This window comes from Leucopleurus acutus (assembly GCF_964270905.1).
Source record: "Leucopleurus acutus genome assembly, chromosome: 5".
NCBI lineage: Eukaryota > Metazoa > Chordata > Mammalia > Artiodactyla > Delphinidae > Leucopleurus > Leucopleurus acutus.
This window is the reverse complement of record NC_139147.1, coordinates 34,939,810-34,952,994: the sequence shown is the minus strand read 5'-3', so window position 1 is coordinate 34,952,994 and position 13,185 is coordinate 34,939,810. Positions and strand designations below refer to the sequence as shown.

The window sequence follows — 13,185 nt, the reverse complement described above, 5'->3', positions numbered from 1 at the left end:
TGCTTGTCTGTAATGGTTTTAATTTCTCTGTTGAATCTGAGTGAGATCCTTGCTGGGTAGAGTAATCTTGGTTGTACGTTTTTCCCTTTCATCACTTTAAATATGTCCTGCCACTCCCTTATGGCTTGCAGAGTTTCTGCTGAAAGATTAGCTGTTAACCAATGGTGATTCCCTTGTATGTTATTTGTTGCTTTTCTCTTGCTGCTTTTAATATTTTTACTTTGTATTTGATTTTTGATACTTTGATTAATATGTGTCTTGGTGTGTTTCTCCTTAGATTTATCTTCTGTGGGACTCTGCATTTCCTGGACTTGATTGACTATTTCCTTTTCCATATTAGGGATTTTTTTCATCTATAATGTCTTCAAATATTTTCTCAGTCCCTTTCTTTTTCTCTTCTTCTTCTGGGACCCCTATAATTCAAAAGTTGGTGCGTTTAATGTTGTCCCAGATGTCTCTGAGACTGTCCTCAATTCTTTTCATTCCTTTTTCTTTATTCCTCTTTGTGGTAGTTATTTCCACTATTTTAGCTTTCAGGTTACTTATCCATTCTTCTTCCTCAGTTATTCTGCTATTGATTCCTTCCAGATAATTTTTAGTTTCATTTATTGTGTTGTTCATCATTGTTTGTTTTCTGTTTAGTTGTTCTAGGTCATTGTTAAACATTTCTTATATTTTCTCCATTCTATTTCCAAGATATTGGACATCTTTACTATCATTACTCTGAATTTTTTTTCAGATAAACTGCCGATTTCAACTTCATTTGTTTGGTCTGGTTGGTTTTTACCTTGCTCCTTCATCTTATATGTATTTCTGTGTCTTCTCATTTTGCTTAACTTACTGTGTTTGGGGTCTCCTTTTTGCAGGCTGCAGGTGTCTGCCCTTAGGCGGTAAGTTTGGTTCAGTGGGTTGTGTAGGCTTCCTTGTGGAGGGGACTGGTGCCTGTTTTCTGGTAGATGAGGCTGGATCTTGTCTTTCTGGTGGGTAGGACCAATCTGGTGGTGTGTTTTCGGTTGTCTGTGAACTGATTATGGTTTTAGGCAGTCTCTCTGCTAATGGGTAGGGTTGTGTTCCTGTCTTGCTAGTTGTTTGGTTTTCGGTTTCTAGCTCTGTAGCTTACTGGTCATTGAGTGGAAGTGGTTCTTAGTGTTGAGGTGGAGTTCTCTGGGAGAGGGTTCGCTGTTTGAAATTTTGTGGGGACAGGAGGTTTCTGCTGGTCTGATGTCCTAAACTCAGCTCTCCCACCTCAGATGCTCAGGCCGGACACCTGGCCAGAGCACCAAGACCCTGCCAGCCACACTGCTTTTGGAAAGTCTGAGGTCTTCTGCCAGCATTCAGTAGGTGTTCTGTAGGAGTTGTTTCACATGTAGATGTATTTTTGTTGTATTTGTGGGGAGGAAGGTAATCTCCATGTCTTACTCCCCCACCATCTTGAAGGTCCTCTCTAAATTGTAGAATTTTTTAATCTAAGTGCAGTTGTTAAGAAAAACATGATTATTCTTTTGAATTTAGATAAATGGCTATTATATTAGAAACCAGAAAGCCTGATAATAGTAAATGGTTTAAATGTTCTTTATTTTAATGTGGAATTTCCTTAATGGCAGTTATGTTTATTCTTGAACATGTTAAACCTCCATATAACTTGTCCGTATTTTTCTGAAATTGGGTCTCAGATTTCTGAAATGGGAGTGGGGAAAGATGTGAAAATTGATGCCCTCAAGCATTTTAAAATCCAAATTGAAACTTGTACTACTGAGAGAAGTTTAACCGGAGAGTTTATGCCTATATCAGTATGACATAGAGTAGCAATTGAAGTTTTCTTACACCCCACAGAGCTAATAAACAGATTGGTTCATTTCAAAGTGATTCAATTTTCTTGTACTTTGGGTTTCAGAAAAGAAGGAGCACAGCCTTAATGAATTATTTCTTATGTGTGTTATAAATGTAGAAATAACATGTAGAGGTCTTTTTTAGATACTACATGTGTTTATATGTGGATAATTATGTATTTTGTGAATCTTTAGATTAATAGCATTTTAGTGGATCACTGTTTTTGAGTGGTGATATTTAATTATATATATATTAGATTAATTACATATAATTTATATATTATATATAATATATATGCATACTTTTTCTTTGGCTGAACCATGTGGCTTGCAGGATCTTAGTTCCCCAACTGGAATTGAACCCAGGCCCCAGCTGTAAAAGTGCCAAGTCCTTGCTACCGGACCACCAGGGAACTCCAACACTTTTTAAAACTTATAATTTTGTAACCTTTTTAACTTTATATATAATATATAATTAATCTAACATATAATTAAGTGTCACCACTCAAAAAAAGTGACCTTTTGAAATATATTTGTATATTATACAAACTATATATAATACTTCTGGAATTTAGCACATAAAGGAAAATAATCAAGATCTACCTTAAATAGAAGTAAATACATTTTTTTCTTTTAATTACTATAGTTTTTCTTTTAAGCTATTTAGTTAGTGACTCATATTAATTGGGAAGAATAATAAAAAGGAATTACCTAGGTTTTTTGTGTGCTTTTTAATGATTTATATTATTTGCTAAATGTAGAGTTAATTTTTTATAATCTTACTGTATAATGAAGTCTTATTGGAGAATACTATTTATGTTCCCTTGCAAAACTAAAAAGGAATGAGTTTTTTTGGTTAATTTTGTTCTTTGCTAAATTTCCAGTTTCCAAATTGTCTTGTGATCTTGATTTGGCATAAAAAGTTATAAGTTTATTCTTCCAATAAAAACTTGCTGAGTACTTATATGGGAGTAATGTACTGGCTGTTGGCATACAAAGATGAGGAATACTTGGTTGATCTATACCTTCAGCTAGCTTATAGTCAAAAACAAGGAAATCCGTATTGACACATATAATAAATGGTAACAGGTTTATAGTAATAGATGCAGGTAATAATAGATACAGGTTTAGACTATTTGTGGGAAGTTCAGAGGGGTAGTGCTCACTCTTACTTGGTGCACAAGTCAGCTATAGCAACAGTGATGCTGTGTAACACACTATCCCCAACTCAATGTGTTACAAAAGTAAGCATTTATTTCTCAGTCATATATATATGAATCTGCTCGGGTGGCTCTGATTTTTAGAGGTCTTGATATGCTTAGGAAGGGTGAAGGGTAGCAAGCAAGATTTTTTTTGTTGAGGGGGGAATGAGACTACTGATGAGGGACAGGGGAATTGTTGCAAAGCATTAGCAAAATTTATTGTGTAAAAGGTACAAAGATTGCTGTAGCAGCATTTCCCTATTCTCGACTCCGTGATACCAGTTATTCCAGACTGAATGTGACGTCTAGATCCATGATGCTTTCTGACATGTCTGTGGCTCATTGATATCTATTCTAGATCCCTTGCTCTAAGCTCTCCAGCTCTCCAACCTCTCTTTTCCTGAAAGTTCCATCTCCTTTGAACATTAGCGCTTCTACCACACTCGCCCTGTAAGTCTGCAGTGTTGCTCGCATCAAATTGTGTAGTTTCTCTGCTCATGCACAGCTTCTGGCCACCATGAGGAAAATCACACAGCCATATGAACTGCTGCTTCTGTGGGTTCATGGCCATTAACACTTTACAGAAATCACTTGCACATCCCTAGTCATCTCTTTCTTACATCTTCCACAGTAGCTACTTCAGTTTCACCACTCCCTGCATAATCCCTTATTTCACTGTCTCTTCATTTTCCATTAGTATAATACTTGCTCTTACTTTTCAGAGAAAATAGAAGACAGCAGAAAGGAATATTTCAACTTCCAAACCATTTCCCTAAAAAGATCTCTGTATCTATATTTATCCTTCCCACATGCTTTCAAAAGTTAGTAGAAGAAATTGATGTCACGAATATATGCATTGAATCAGTTTCTCTTCTCTTCCTTAACATGGTAAATCTGTCTATTTACCTCTTCTTTCTCCTGTCAGGCTCTCCCTTTGCTGCTTGCTTTTTCTTTGTATATAAAGTTGCTCACTCCTTTCCTTCCTTAAATAAATTGGAAAACTAAAGAAGCTCCCTCCCTTAATTTGCTGTCATATTTCTAGAATGATATTGTAGATTATTGGTTACTAAACCTGTGTGTGCATAGCACAAAATTAGGAAGCTTTATAAAAGTACAGATCTACTCCTGGATCTGATTCAAGGACCTGGGGTGGAGTCTATTGACTTCTAACTTTTAAAAGCAGCCATGTTGGGGAACTACCGTCGTAAATGAATATGTACTGACAGGAGTAATGCTGATCATATAGTATGTAGAAAAGGATACAAAACTGTAAGTTTAAAAATTTATATATGTATATACATACTTTTGTATATAATGTACATTATGGAAATGCACATGTCTGTGCATATAAATACGTATATAGTAAAAAAATGAGAAATTTTAAAGTAAGGTGTTAGTGTAGAGGAGGTTCGGTTTATGAGTGCTTCAGTGTCTTTTTTATTCATGTTTTTTGGTTTTCATTCTTCAGAGAGTACACTTTTCTTTTGTGGTAAGAAAAAAATATGGCAGAGAAGTAATAGAAATAATAATAATAGAAATAATAGTACACTCAGTCACATGTGTTCTCCCATTAAATATCCCAGCCTCTCAATTTAGGTATCTTTTCCTTACTTGACTTTTCTGCAGTAGTAGATGGTGTTGACCGTTTACAGTTCCTGTAAATTCTCTTTTCTCCTAGTTCTGTATTCCCTATCCTTTTTCAATAACCACCCAAGTAACCACTGTCTGTCACCCTTAATAACTAAAACACTACTTCTTATCGGTTTTAACTCTGAAATAGCTTTCAAGTGCATTCCCTTTTTTTCCTCCCCATCTTCACTGAGTGGTTTAAGAGAACCAACTGAGATGGTGGAGTGACCAAGAGTTTCAAGTGTCACTGAAAGCTCATATAAATTGAAGTCTGAAAAGAACAATTGGGATTGGAAAGTTGGAGGTCACTGGTGACCTTTGCCAGAGTATTTCAGAAATATTTTAAGGAATGAAGAGATATAAGGAAGTGGAGATAGGAGTCAAGAAATTGGGCTGTCAGTGGCAGGAGAACCAAAGGATGACTTGGACCAAAGGAGAGGTTTTCTTCATTGTCATTGATGTTACTTCAGAATTAGCAAATACATCACTTCATCATATTTGGATGCTGAGAGTAAAGAGCCTGAAGAGAGAGAATGTTTGAAAACCTCAGAGTGTGAGAAAATATTTGAAAAGACAAAAAGAAAGAACAAAATCAAGAAATTAGCTTTGAACAAGAAAGAAACAAAACACCTTTTCCTCACAGGACGGTCCATAACTACTGCTGCTGCCATCAGTGTCACCAAATCATCCTATTTTTTGTTATTTTAATGACTTTCATTAGTTCTTCTATCATAATAAAACCCTCCCTTATATCATTAGTTTTGAGACAGCCTCTGCTCAAACCTTTTTTTTTTCCTTTGTAAGGGAGTGGATTGTATGATAGTTTTAGATTTCTGTTCCTTATGGGTCTCTTTCAGAGTCCAAGGTAAATTCTAACATTAGCAGCAGCAGTTCGGTTGGTAATCACTCACAAAACTACTAAAAATCTGGGCTCTAGAAGGAGAAGATATACATTTTTCTTTGCTTAAAAGCCTATTCCCCCCCCCCCCCAGCTTCTAATATGGTCAAGTTCTACTTTTTCAAAGCCTTGAAACAATTAATTATTTTCTCTTTAAAGTCTTCAACTATCCACCTAGACTCTTTAGTCTACTTATTGACCGAGCTATCTTTCAGTATTAAATTTTTATATGTGTCTCCCTTTGTGGTCTTTCCCTTTACAATATCTCTGATAGAACCTGATTTTAGTCTAGCGCAAAAGCTCAATAGAAATGAACAGATAACGGCTACCTGACCTTTAAAATACTTTTATTTTTTAACAGCTTTATTGACATACAATTCACATACCATACAACTAACCTATCTAAAGTGTACAATTTCATGGTTTTTAGTATATTAAAACAGAGTTCTACAACCATAACCACAATGAATTGTAGAATATTTTCATTATCTCAAAGGAACCCTGTACCCTTTAGCTATCATCTCACAATCTTCCCATCCCTCCCCTAGGCTTAGGAAACCACTTACTGTGTCTCTAGAAATTTTCTTATCCTGGATTTTTGAATCAGATAATATGTGGTCCTTTGTGACTGGCTTTTTTCACTTAGCATAATGTTTTCAAGCTTCCATCTTATAGTATGTATCAGTACTTCATTCATTGTTATAGCCAAATAATATTGCATTGTACGGATATGCATCATTTTGTATATTCATTTGTTAGTTGATGGGTATTTGTGTGGTTTTCACCTTTTGACTATCATAAGTAATGCTGCTATGAACATTCATATACAAGTTTTTGTGTGGACATATGTTTTCATTGCTTTAGGGTTTATAACTAGGAGTGGGATTGCTGGGTCAAAATGGTAACTCTGGCATTTTGGGGAACACCCAGACTGTTTTCCAAGGTATCAGCACTGTTTTACATTGAGTTGTATAGTTCTAGCTCTTACATTTAAGTACTTGATCCATTTGAGTTAGTTTTGTATATGGTTTAAGATAGGAGTCCAGATATATCTTTTTGTGTGTGGAGATCTAGTTGTCCTAGCATTATTTGTTGAAAAGACTATTTTTCCCCCATTGAGTGGTCTTGGTCACCCTTGTTGAAAATCAATTGACCATTGACACATTGGTTTACTTCTGTTACATTGCTAGCCATGTTAGAAAATATTATTTTACTTTCATTGAAATATATTCATAAGTGGTTATAGGGTTAGCAGGGAGATCTATATAATTGCTTTCCTGATTACTACAGGCCCCTCCCATGCCCTCACAGCAGGGACTGGTTCAAGTGGAACATCTTAAGATGAAAGATTGTGTTTTAGGGTGTAGAGAAGAGTCCTAAAGTCAAATCAAATTTATGACTTCAGGGGAGTCATAAATAGATTAAATTGCAGTCGGTAGTGATATAATGGATGAACTGGAGTACATGCTATAAGAGTCCTCCAACTAAGCTCCAGATGTTTGCTGACATGGAGGGATACAGTTCAATGTACTAGCCAGTTAAAACATAATTGAGAACCCTTCTTGGCATATGGGATGCCTTCCTCTGATGATTGACCATATTGCATTAGTACCTCTCTCCCATTCTTTCCCCTTCCTATTTTGTCCTGTTCTGCATTCTTTCTAAGCAAACAATGTACCTCTTCTTGGCTTTAACCATTAGTTTCTCTCTGCTTTACTTTCACTGAAAGATTATAAAATAAAAGGAGTCAAATCCAGACCAAAAACAAACCAGATAAAATGGCACAGAGATCAGTAATATAAGTCACAGCAGCGATAAATGCTTTTATCCTTAAGTCCCAAATAACATTTACTTTTGGTCAAGTGTAGATGGCAAGAATTGTTAGAAATTGAATAAATTTTTAGAACCAATCGTCATGATATAATTTAGCATATTCTTAACTTGTCGTGGATGAAGTAAACTAAAATTAAATGGAGAATTAAAAAAAAAGAAATGACATATTTTAAGGATCTATGGAAGATCTGCAAAGGTAGATCATACACTGGAGCACTTTTTAGAACTGAGTTCTGAGTGGTAGGCTCTGAGAGGGAGAGAAAGAGGTGAGGATGAGGGTTTAGGTAGGTAGGGGCACTTCAAGCAAAGCAGCTTTGCTTTTTTACATGTTTTGTATAGTTTCTGTGCTGGAGTCCTTCATAAAATCTATTTTGAGATAATTGAATGGTTTATAATGCTAAAAATAAATAGACTGGTAAATAAATAACTGGATTGGTTACCACTGTATTAGACCATAAAGGACACCACATTATTATATTCAGTTCAATAAAACTAGAACTAAACGAAAAAGTTTAAAATAAAATACCCACTACTCAATTTCTCCCAAATAAAAATAGGATTAAAGAGAATATAAGAAGTTATAATTATAACCTGCTTTGAAAAGAAATGAAAACACTGTGTATCAAAGCTATCTCTTACAGCTAGGACAATAAGGAGAGGCAACTTTTCTCATGCTGGTTCTGAATCTAATCCACAGAACACAGAAAATTATTTGAATGCCTATTTTCTAAATTCTTCCAAGTGTAGTACATACAGGTACTATTCTAAGATGCATTGAAGAGAAGTTAATTTATTGCATACGATGGATCCGTAGGGCATTCGAACTTAATTCTCTTAGCGAACCCTGGTTGAACAAGGCAAGCATGCCTTGTTATTAAAATGATAATCTCCGGGCTTCCCTGGTGGCGCAGTGGTTGAGAGTTCCTCCTGCCGATGCAGGGGACGCGGATTCGTGCCCCGGTCCGGGAAGATCCCACATGCCACGGAGCGGATAGGCCCGTGAGCCAAGGCCGCTGAGCCTGCACGTCCGGAGCCTGTGCTCCGCAACGGGAGAGGCCATAACAGTGAGTGGCCTGCGTAACGGCCTACCGGATAATCTCTGGTGTTGATGAGGATATGGATAGTTGACAATTCTCATATGCTGCTGGTGGGAATATGAACTGCAACTGCTTATCCAGAAAGCAGTTTGTTAATCTGTTTAAAACCGTAAATAAATTAAAATCTTACACTCTTTGGCTGATAAGATCACTTTTTACAACTGATAGCAAGAGATTTGGACAAGTATTTGTTCACAGAGACCTCATAACATAGTTTTTACAATTTTGTTATGGAAATTTCCTATTATACAGAAAAGTAGAGATGAGCTTTGTCTTAGTCTGTTCAGGATGCTATAACAAAAAACTACAGCCTGGGTGGCTTATAAACAAAAGAAATTGATTTCTCACAGTTCTGGAGGCTGGGAGGTCCAAGATCAAAGTGCCAGCAGATTCAGTATCTGATGAGAGCTCTCTTCCTCATTCATAGACTGCAGTCCTTTCTTTGTGAAATCCTCACCTGGTGGAATGCAGGAGTGATCTCTCTGGGATTTCTTTTATAAAGACACTAACCCCATTCATGAGGATTCTACCCTCATAACCTAACTACCTCCCAAAATCCCCATCTGCAAATTCCATCACAAAGGTTCAGTTTGTTTCCATTTTAAGAGACTTTTTTTTTTTCTTATTTTCCCCTCTTTTTGACTTATTAAATTTTCTAATTTTATAAATTGTTTACCTGGTCTTATAGTCAAAATAAAGCAAGGTACAATCTACAAAACTAATCTGTGTTTTCCCTCTTCATATACATAATCATTTCTCTTCACTTTTTGGGTTCTATTTTCATGCTTTTTGAAATCATAGGTGACTACATACAGTCATCCTTCAGTCTTTGGTGGATTGGTTCTGGGACCTCCCCCACCTGCAAATACCAAAATCTGAGGATGCTCAAATCCCTTATATAAAATGATGTAGTATTGCGTTTAACTTATGCACATCCTCCTGTATTCTTTAAATCATCTCTAGATTACTTATAATACTTAATACCACGTAAATGCTATGTAAATAGTTATAAATACAAAGTAAATGCTATGTAAATATTTGGCAGTACATAGTAAAGTCAAGTTTTGCTTTTTGGAACTTTCTGGAATTTTTCCCCTAATATTTTTGATTCACGTTTGGTTGAATCTGTGGATATGGAACTCTCTGATATGGAGGGCCAACTGTATATTCATTTACCACCCCCTTTCTTTCATAAAAGTATCATAATATAGATACTATTCCTATAATAAAGACACGTAGTTAATTCTATTTAAAGACACTTTTGCCACACTTTTTTTTTTGATCACGGAGAACGTTTCTTCTACGCATGCCTTTAAGAACAGTTTAGTGAGTGAAACTCTAGGTTATTTAATTTGTTCCCTAATTTCCAGAAAGCTGCATATCATAGGACTGAGCATATTGTTCTTTAAAACGATATTAACATCCCATTGGTTCTGAAGTTAGTGGCATTCTGACATACTCTAGATTTTGTTCTTGAAAACCACAGCTCTCCTAAACTAATGTATTTTAAGAGCAGTTTTCCCTAAGAAGTAATGCTGGAGGTCTTAAGGTTATTTCCAGGGTACTATCTTCTAGCAGAAATTTGATGATTCTCAAGTAACCATCTGAGGAGAATTATCTGGAGGGGAAAAAGAGAAGGTAATCAAAAAGCACAGGGTTATATGTCAGGACTGTTATATGTCAGGACTCCAAAAACTGTGTGGTCCTTCCATAATTCTGGGTAAGGGCAATGCCATAGGAGGTTCCTGTTCTGGATCTTATGACTTCTTGGAAACAGACTGGATGCTTCCTTGACATGAGAGAAGTCCCCAAACTTCCATCATGACAAGCCAACTTTGCATTATAAATCTATGTAAACTCTGAATAATATGAAGCTTGAAACAATTAAACAACATTGTTTGATGAGATAGGGTGTTTACTTGTTTTAAGGAGGTGATATTCCAAATATTTAATAATTTATGATGTAAGGGATATCGACTCAGATAGGAGGTTACTGACATCTGCCATATAGGCCAGTACTGGGCTTGTATTAGATCTGATATTAGATCTGCCACATCCAACAGGGACCTTACTTCACTAGCTCAGTGAAGCCTGCTTATGGCAGGGGTTGACCCAAATACGGACCACATTGTTCAGCACATTGGCATCTTCATCAAAGGTGTGGTTCTACATAGTAAGTTGGGACCATTTCAACCATGCGTAAGGAATATATATATTAAACTGAGAAACTCTACAGAAATGAGGTGGCTAAGTCCTGATGAAGAGAAATACTTTACTGTGAGTTAAAGAGTTTGGGAATATTTGAAGAAGGCTGACATTTAAGAATTTTATGTGAGGATTATTACATTAGAAAAAGAAAGGTTGTTGGGCTTGAGATAATACAGAGTCTGTGTGCCTGATGCAGTGACCTTAGTTAACGTTTGATCGCCTGTGCCGAATGTGTGTTTGCAGTTCATGTTAAACTGTGCATCACACATCGTTTCTTTTCCATATCTCGATTTAAATTTGTCTGCTGGTTTTGAGTCTATGGAAAAATAGAATCTTTTGCATTATAAAATATGATGATGAATTTCAGCCTGTTAGTAATAAAATACTTATTTAAATGTTTGCTTTTAAACTGTGTCAGGTTATTCAAACTTGATAATCATCGAAAGTCTTAGAAAATGTTTTAATAAAATAATTTATGCAAGCAGGAAACATGTTCTTAAAACACCAAGACTAGAATAATAAGCACACATTGCTTTAGGGGTACCTCATCCTTGAGCCTAGCAATGTCTAGGTTATGGCAGGAAATGACACACAGAAAGGAAGATGAGTTAAAATGTTAACACTTAAAAATTTTAATGTTACTTTTCTACGTAGAAGCCTTCAAATTTATATTCATTTTCTGATCAGAGTGGCCTGTACTTTTTAACCATGCAATCTATTAGTGAGAATATTATAAGAAACATTTTCTGTAGACACTTATAGCAGTATATTGAATATTGGTCTTAATATATGTTTTCTTTTAATGTTCAAATTTTTGTTTCCTCACACTGACACATTCAGATTCCTTAATATATCAGGTCTGTTCTGTAATTTTCATCTCACTGGTCATCCTTCTGAGCTTTACAACCCTAGTGAATCCCAAATTCTATATCCTAAATTTCATGTGAGTAATATTTACCTTGAGGGATTATTAGTGATAATTTCTATTTCAGAATTTCCTTGAGCTACTGACTTGGAACATTATTTGGTAATCTATAAATCTAATCTAATCTAGAACATCACTCACAAAGCTATGAGCAGAGAACACCTGAAGTCAGCCGTCGAGCCAGGAAGTTGATTCTCAACGTGGTCCCTCAGCGAGCCAGCAACATCACGTAGGGACTCTTTAGACATGCAGATTATTAGGCCATATTTCAGATATATTGAATCAAAAAACTCTGAGGGTGGAGGCCAACAGTCTGTTTTAATCAGCCCAATCTGCTTTAACAAGTGATTCTGATGTGACTAAAGCTTGAGAATCACTGAACTACAAAACTCCCAATATGTAGTTCTGTGTGTGATAGAGAAGCAAATAATTGTCACAGGTGGTGATAGGATATTTTTGGTCCTGTCCTGAGACCTACATAGAGATACAAACTATTTGCATTAAGTGCTTAATTAAAATTAATTCTATCTTGTAGATTCAGGATATAAAGTCATGGAGGATTAAAATGAAAAATGAGTAATCTGGCTCTAAAAGTATGCACTTTAGATATATCTAATATGCCTTAGAACCATTTATCATTATTAATATTACTTTACTTTCAGTTATTTTCAGGAATAAAGTCTCATGACACTTAAGACTTAAATTCCCGGGCTTCCCTAGTGGCACGGTGGTTGAGAGTCCGCCTGCAGATGCAGGGGATGCGGGTTTGTACCCCGGTCTGGGAAGATCCCACATGCAGCAGAGCGGCTGGGCCCGTGAGCCATGGCCGCTGAGCCTGTGCGTCCGAAGCCTGTGCTCCGCAACGGCAGAGAGAGGCCACAACAGTGAGAGGCCCACGTACTGCAAAAAAAAAAAAAAAAATCCCCCAAAATGTATCTTTCATCTCTTATTATTTTGCCTTCTGTGTTTTTCTAAAAAAATTCCATTTAAAAACAAAACATTCACTTTTGTTTAATATGTTTACACCAATCATTGACTGTTTAATTTTTATTTACTTATTTTTAATTGTGTACTTCCACAATTAGTTCCCACAGTCATACCTAAATATACCTTAATGGTAGTTCCTTCTTTCTTAACCAAGGACTTAAGTTTATGAGAACAGATCCAAATCCAATGACTTTTCTGACTATTCTGTACCTGGACCTTAGATATCTGTATCCTGTAGAATAAAGCTCATCTTATTAGCTATTTTTAGAAAACAATTTTAGGGATAAACTGGTTTTATTAGAATAAAATCTTTCATATGCCTGCAGTACAGTAGAGGTGGTTAGTTTGGTTGGTGCCCATCTTTCAAATGGAAAGAAGCAATAGTATTTAATAAAGGAGGAAGAGTAAGGAAAATTTAGGGCTGAACACTGATTGGAGAAGGAATCAAGGAGATAAAAGACTAGTGGTGGTGTGGCTGAAGAGGGATTTATGTGGGAGACAGCTGTCCAATGCAAAAATCTCAAGTTGTTTGATGTATGTATGCCCCTTGCAAACCTTCCCCTCTCTCTCCCTTATG

General features: G+C 36.0%; 1 protein-coding gene across 1 annotated transcript in view; it reads left to right on the top strand.

The window, feature by feature from the left end:
* GBE1 (1,4-alpha-glucan branching enzyme 1) overlaps positions 1 to 13,185 on the top strand; it is a 297,767-nt gene that overhangs the window by 87,578 nt on the left and 197,004 nt on the right. The gene's annotated exons all lie outside the window — the stretch shown is intronic.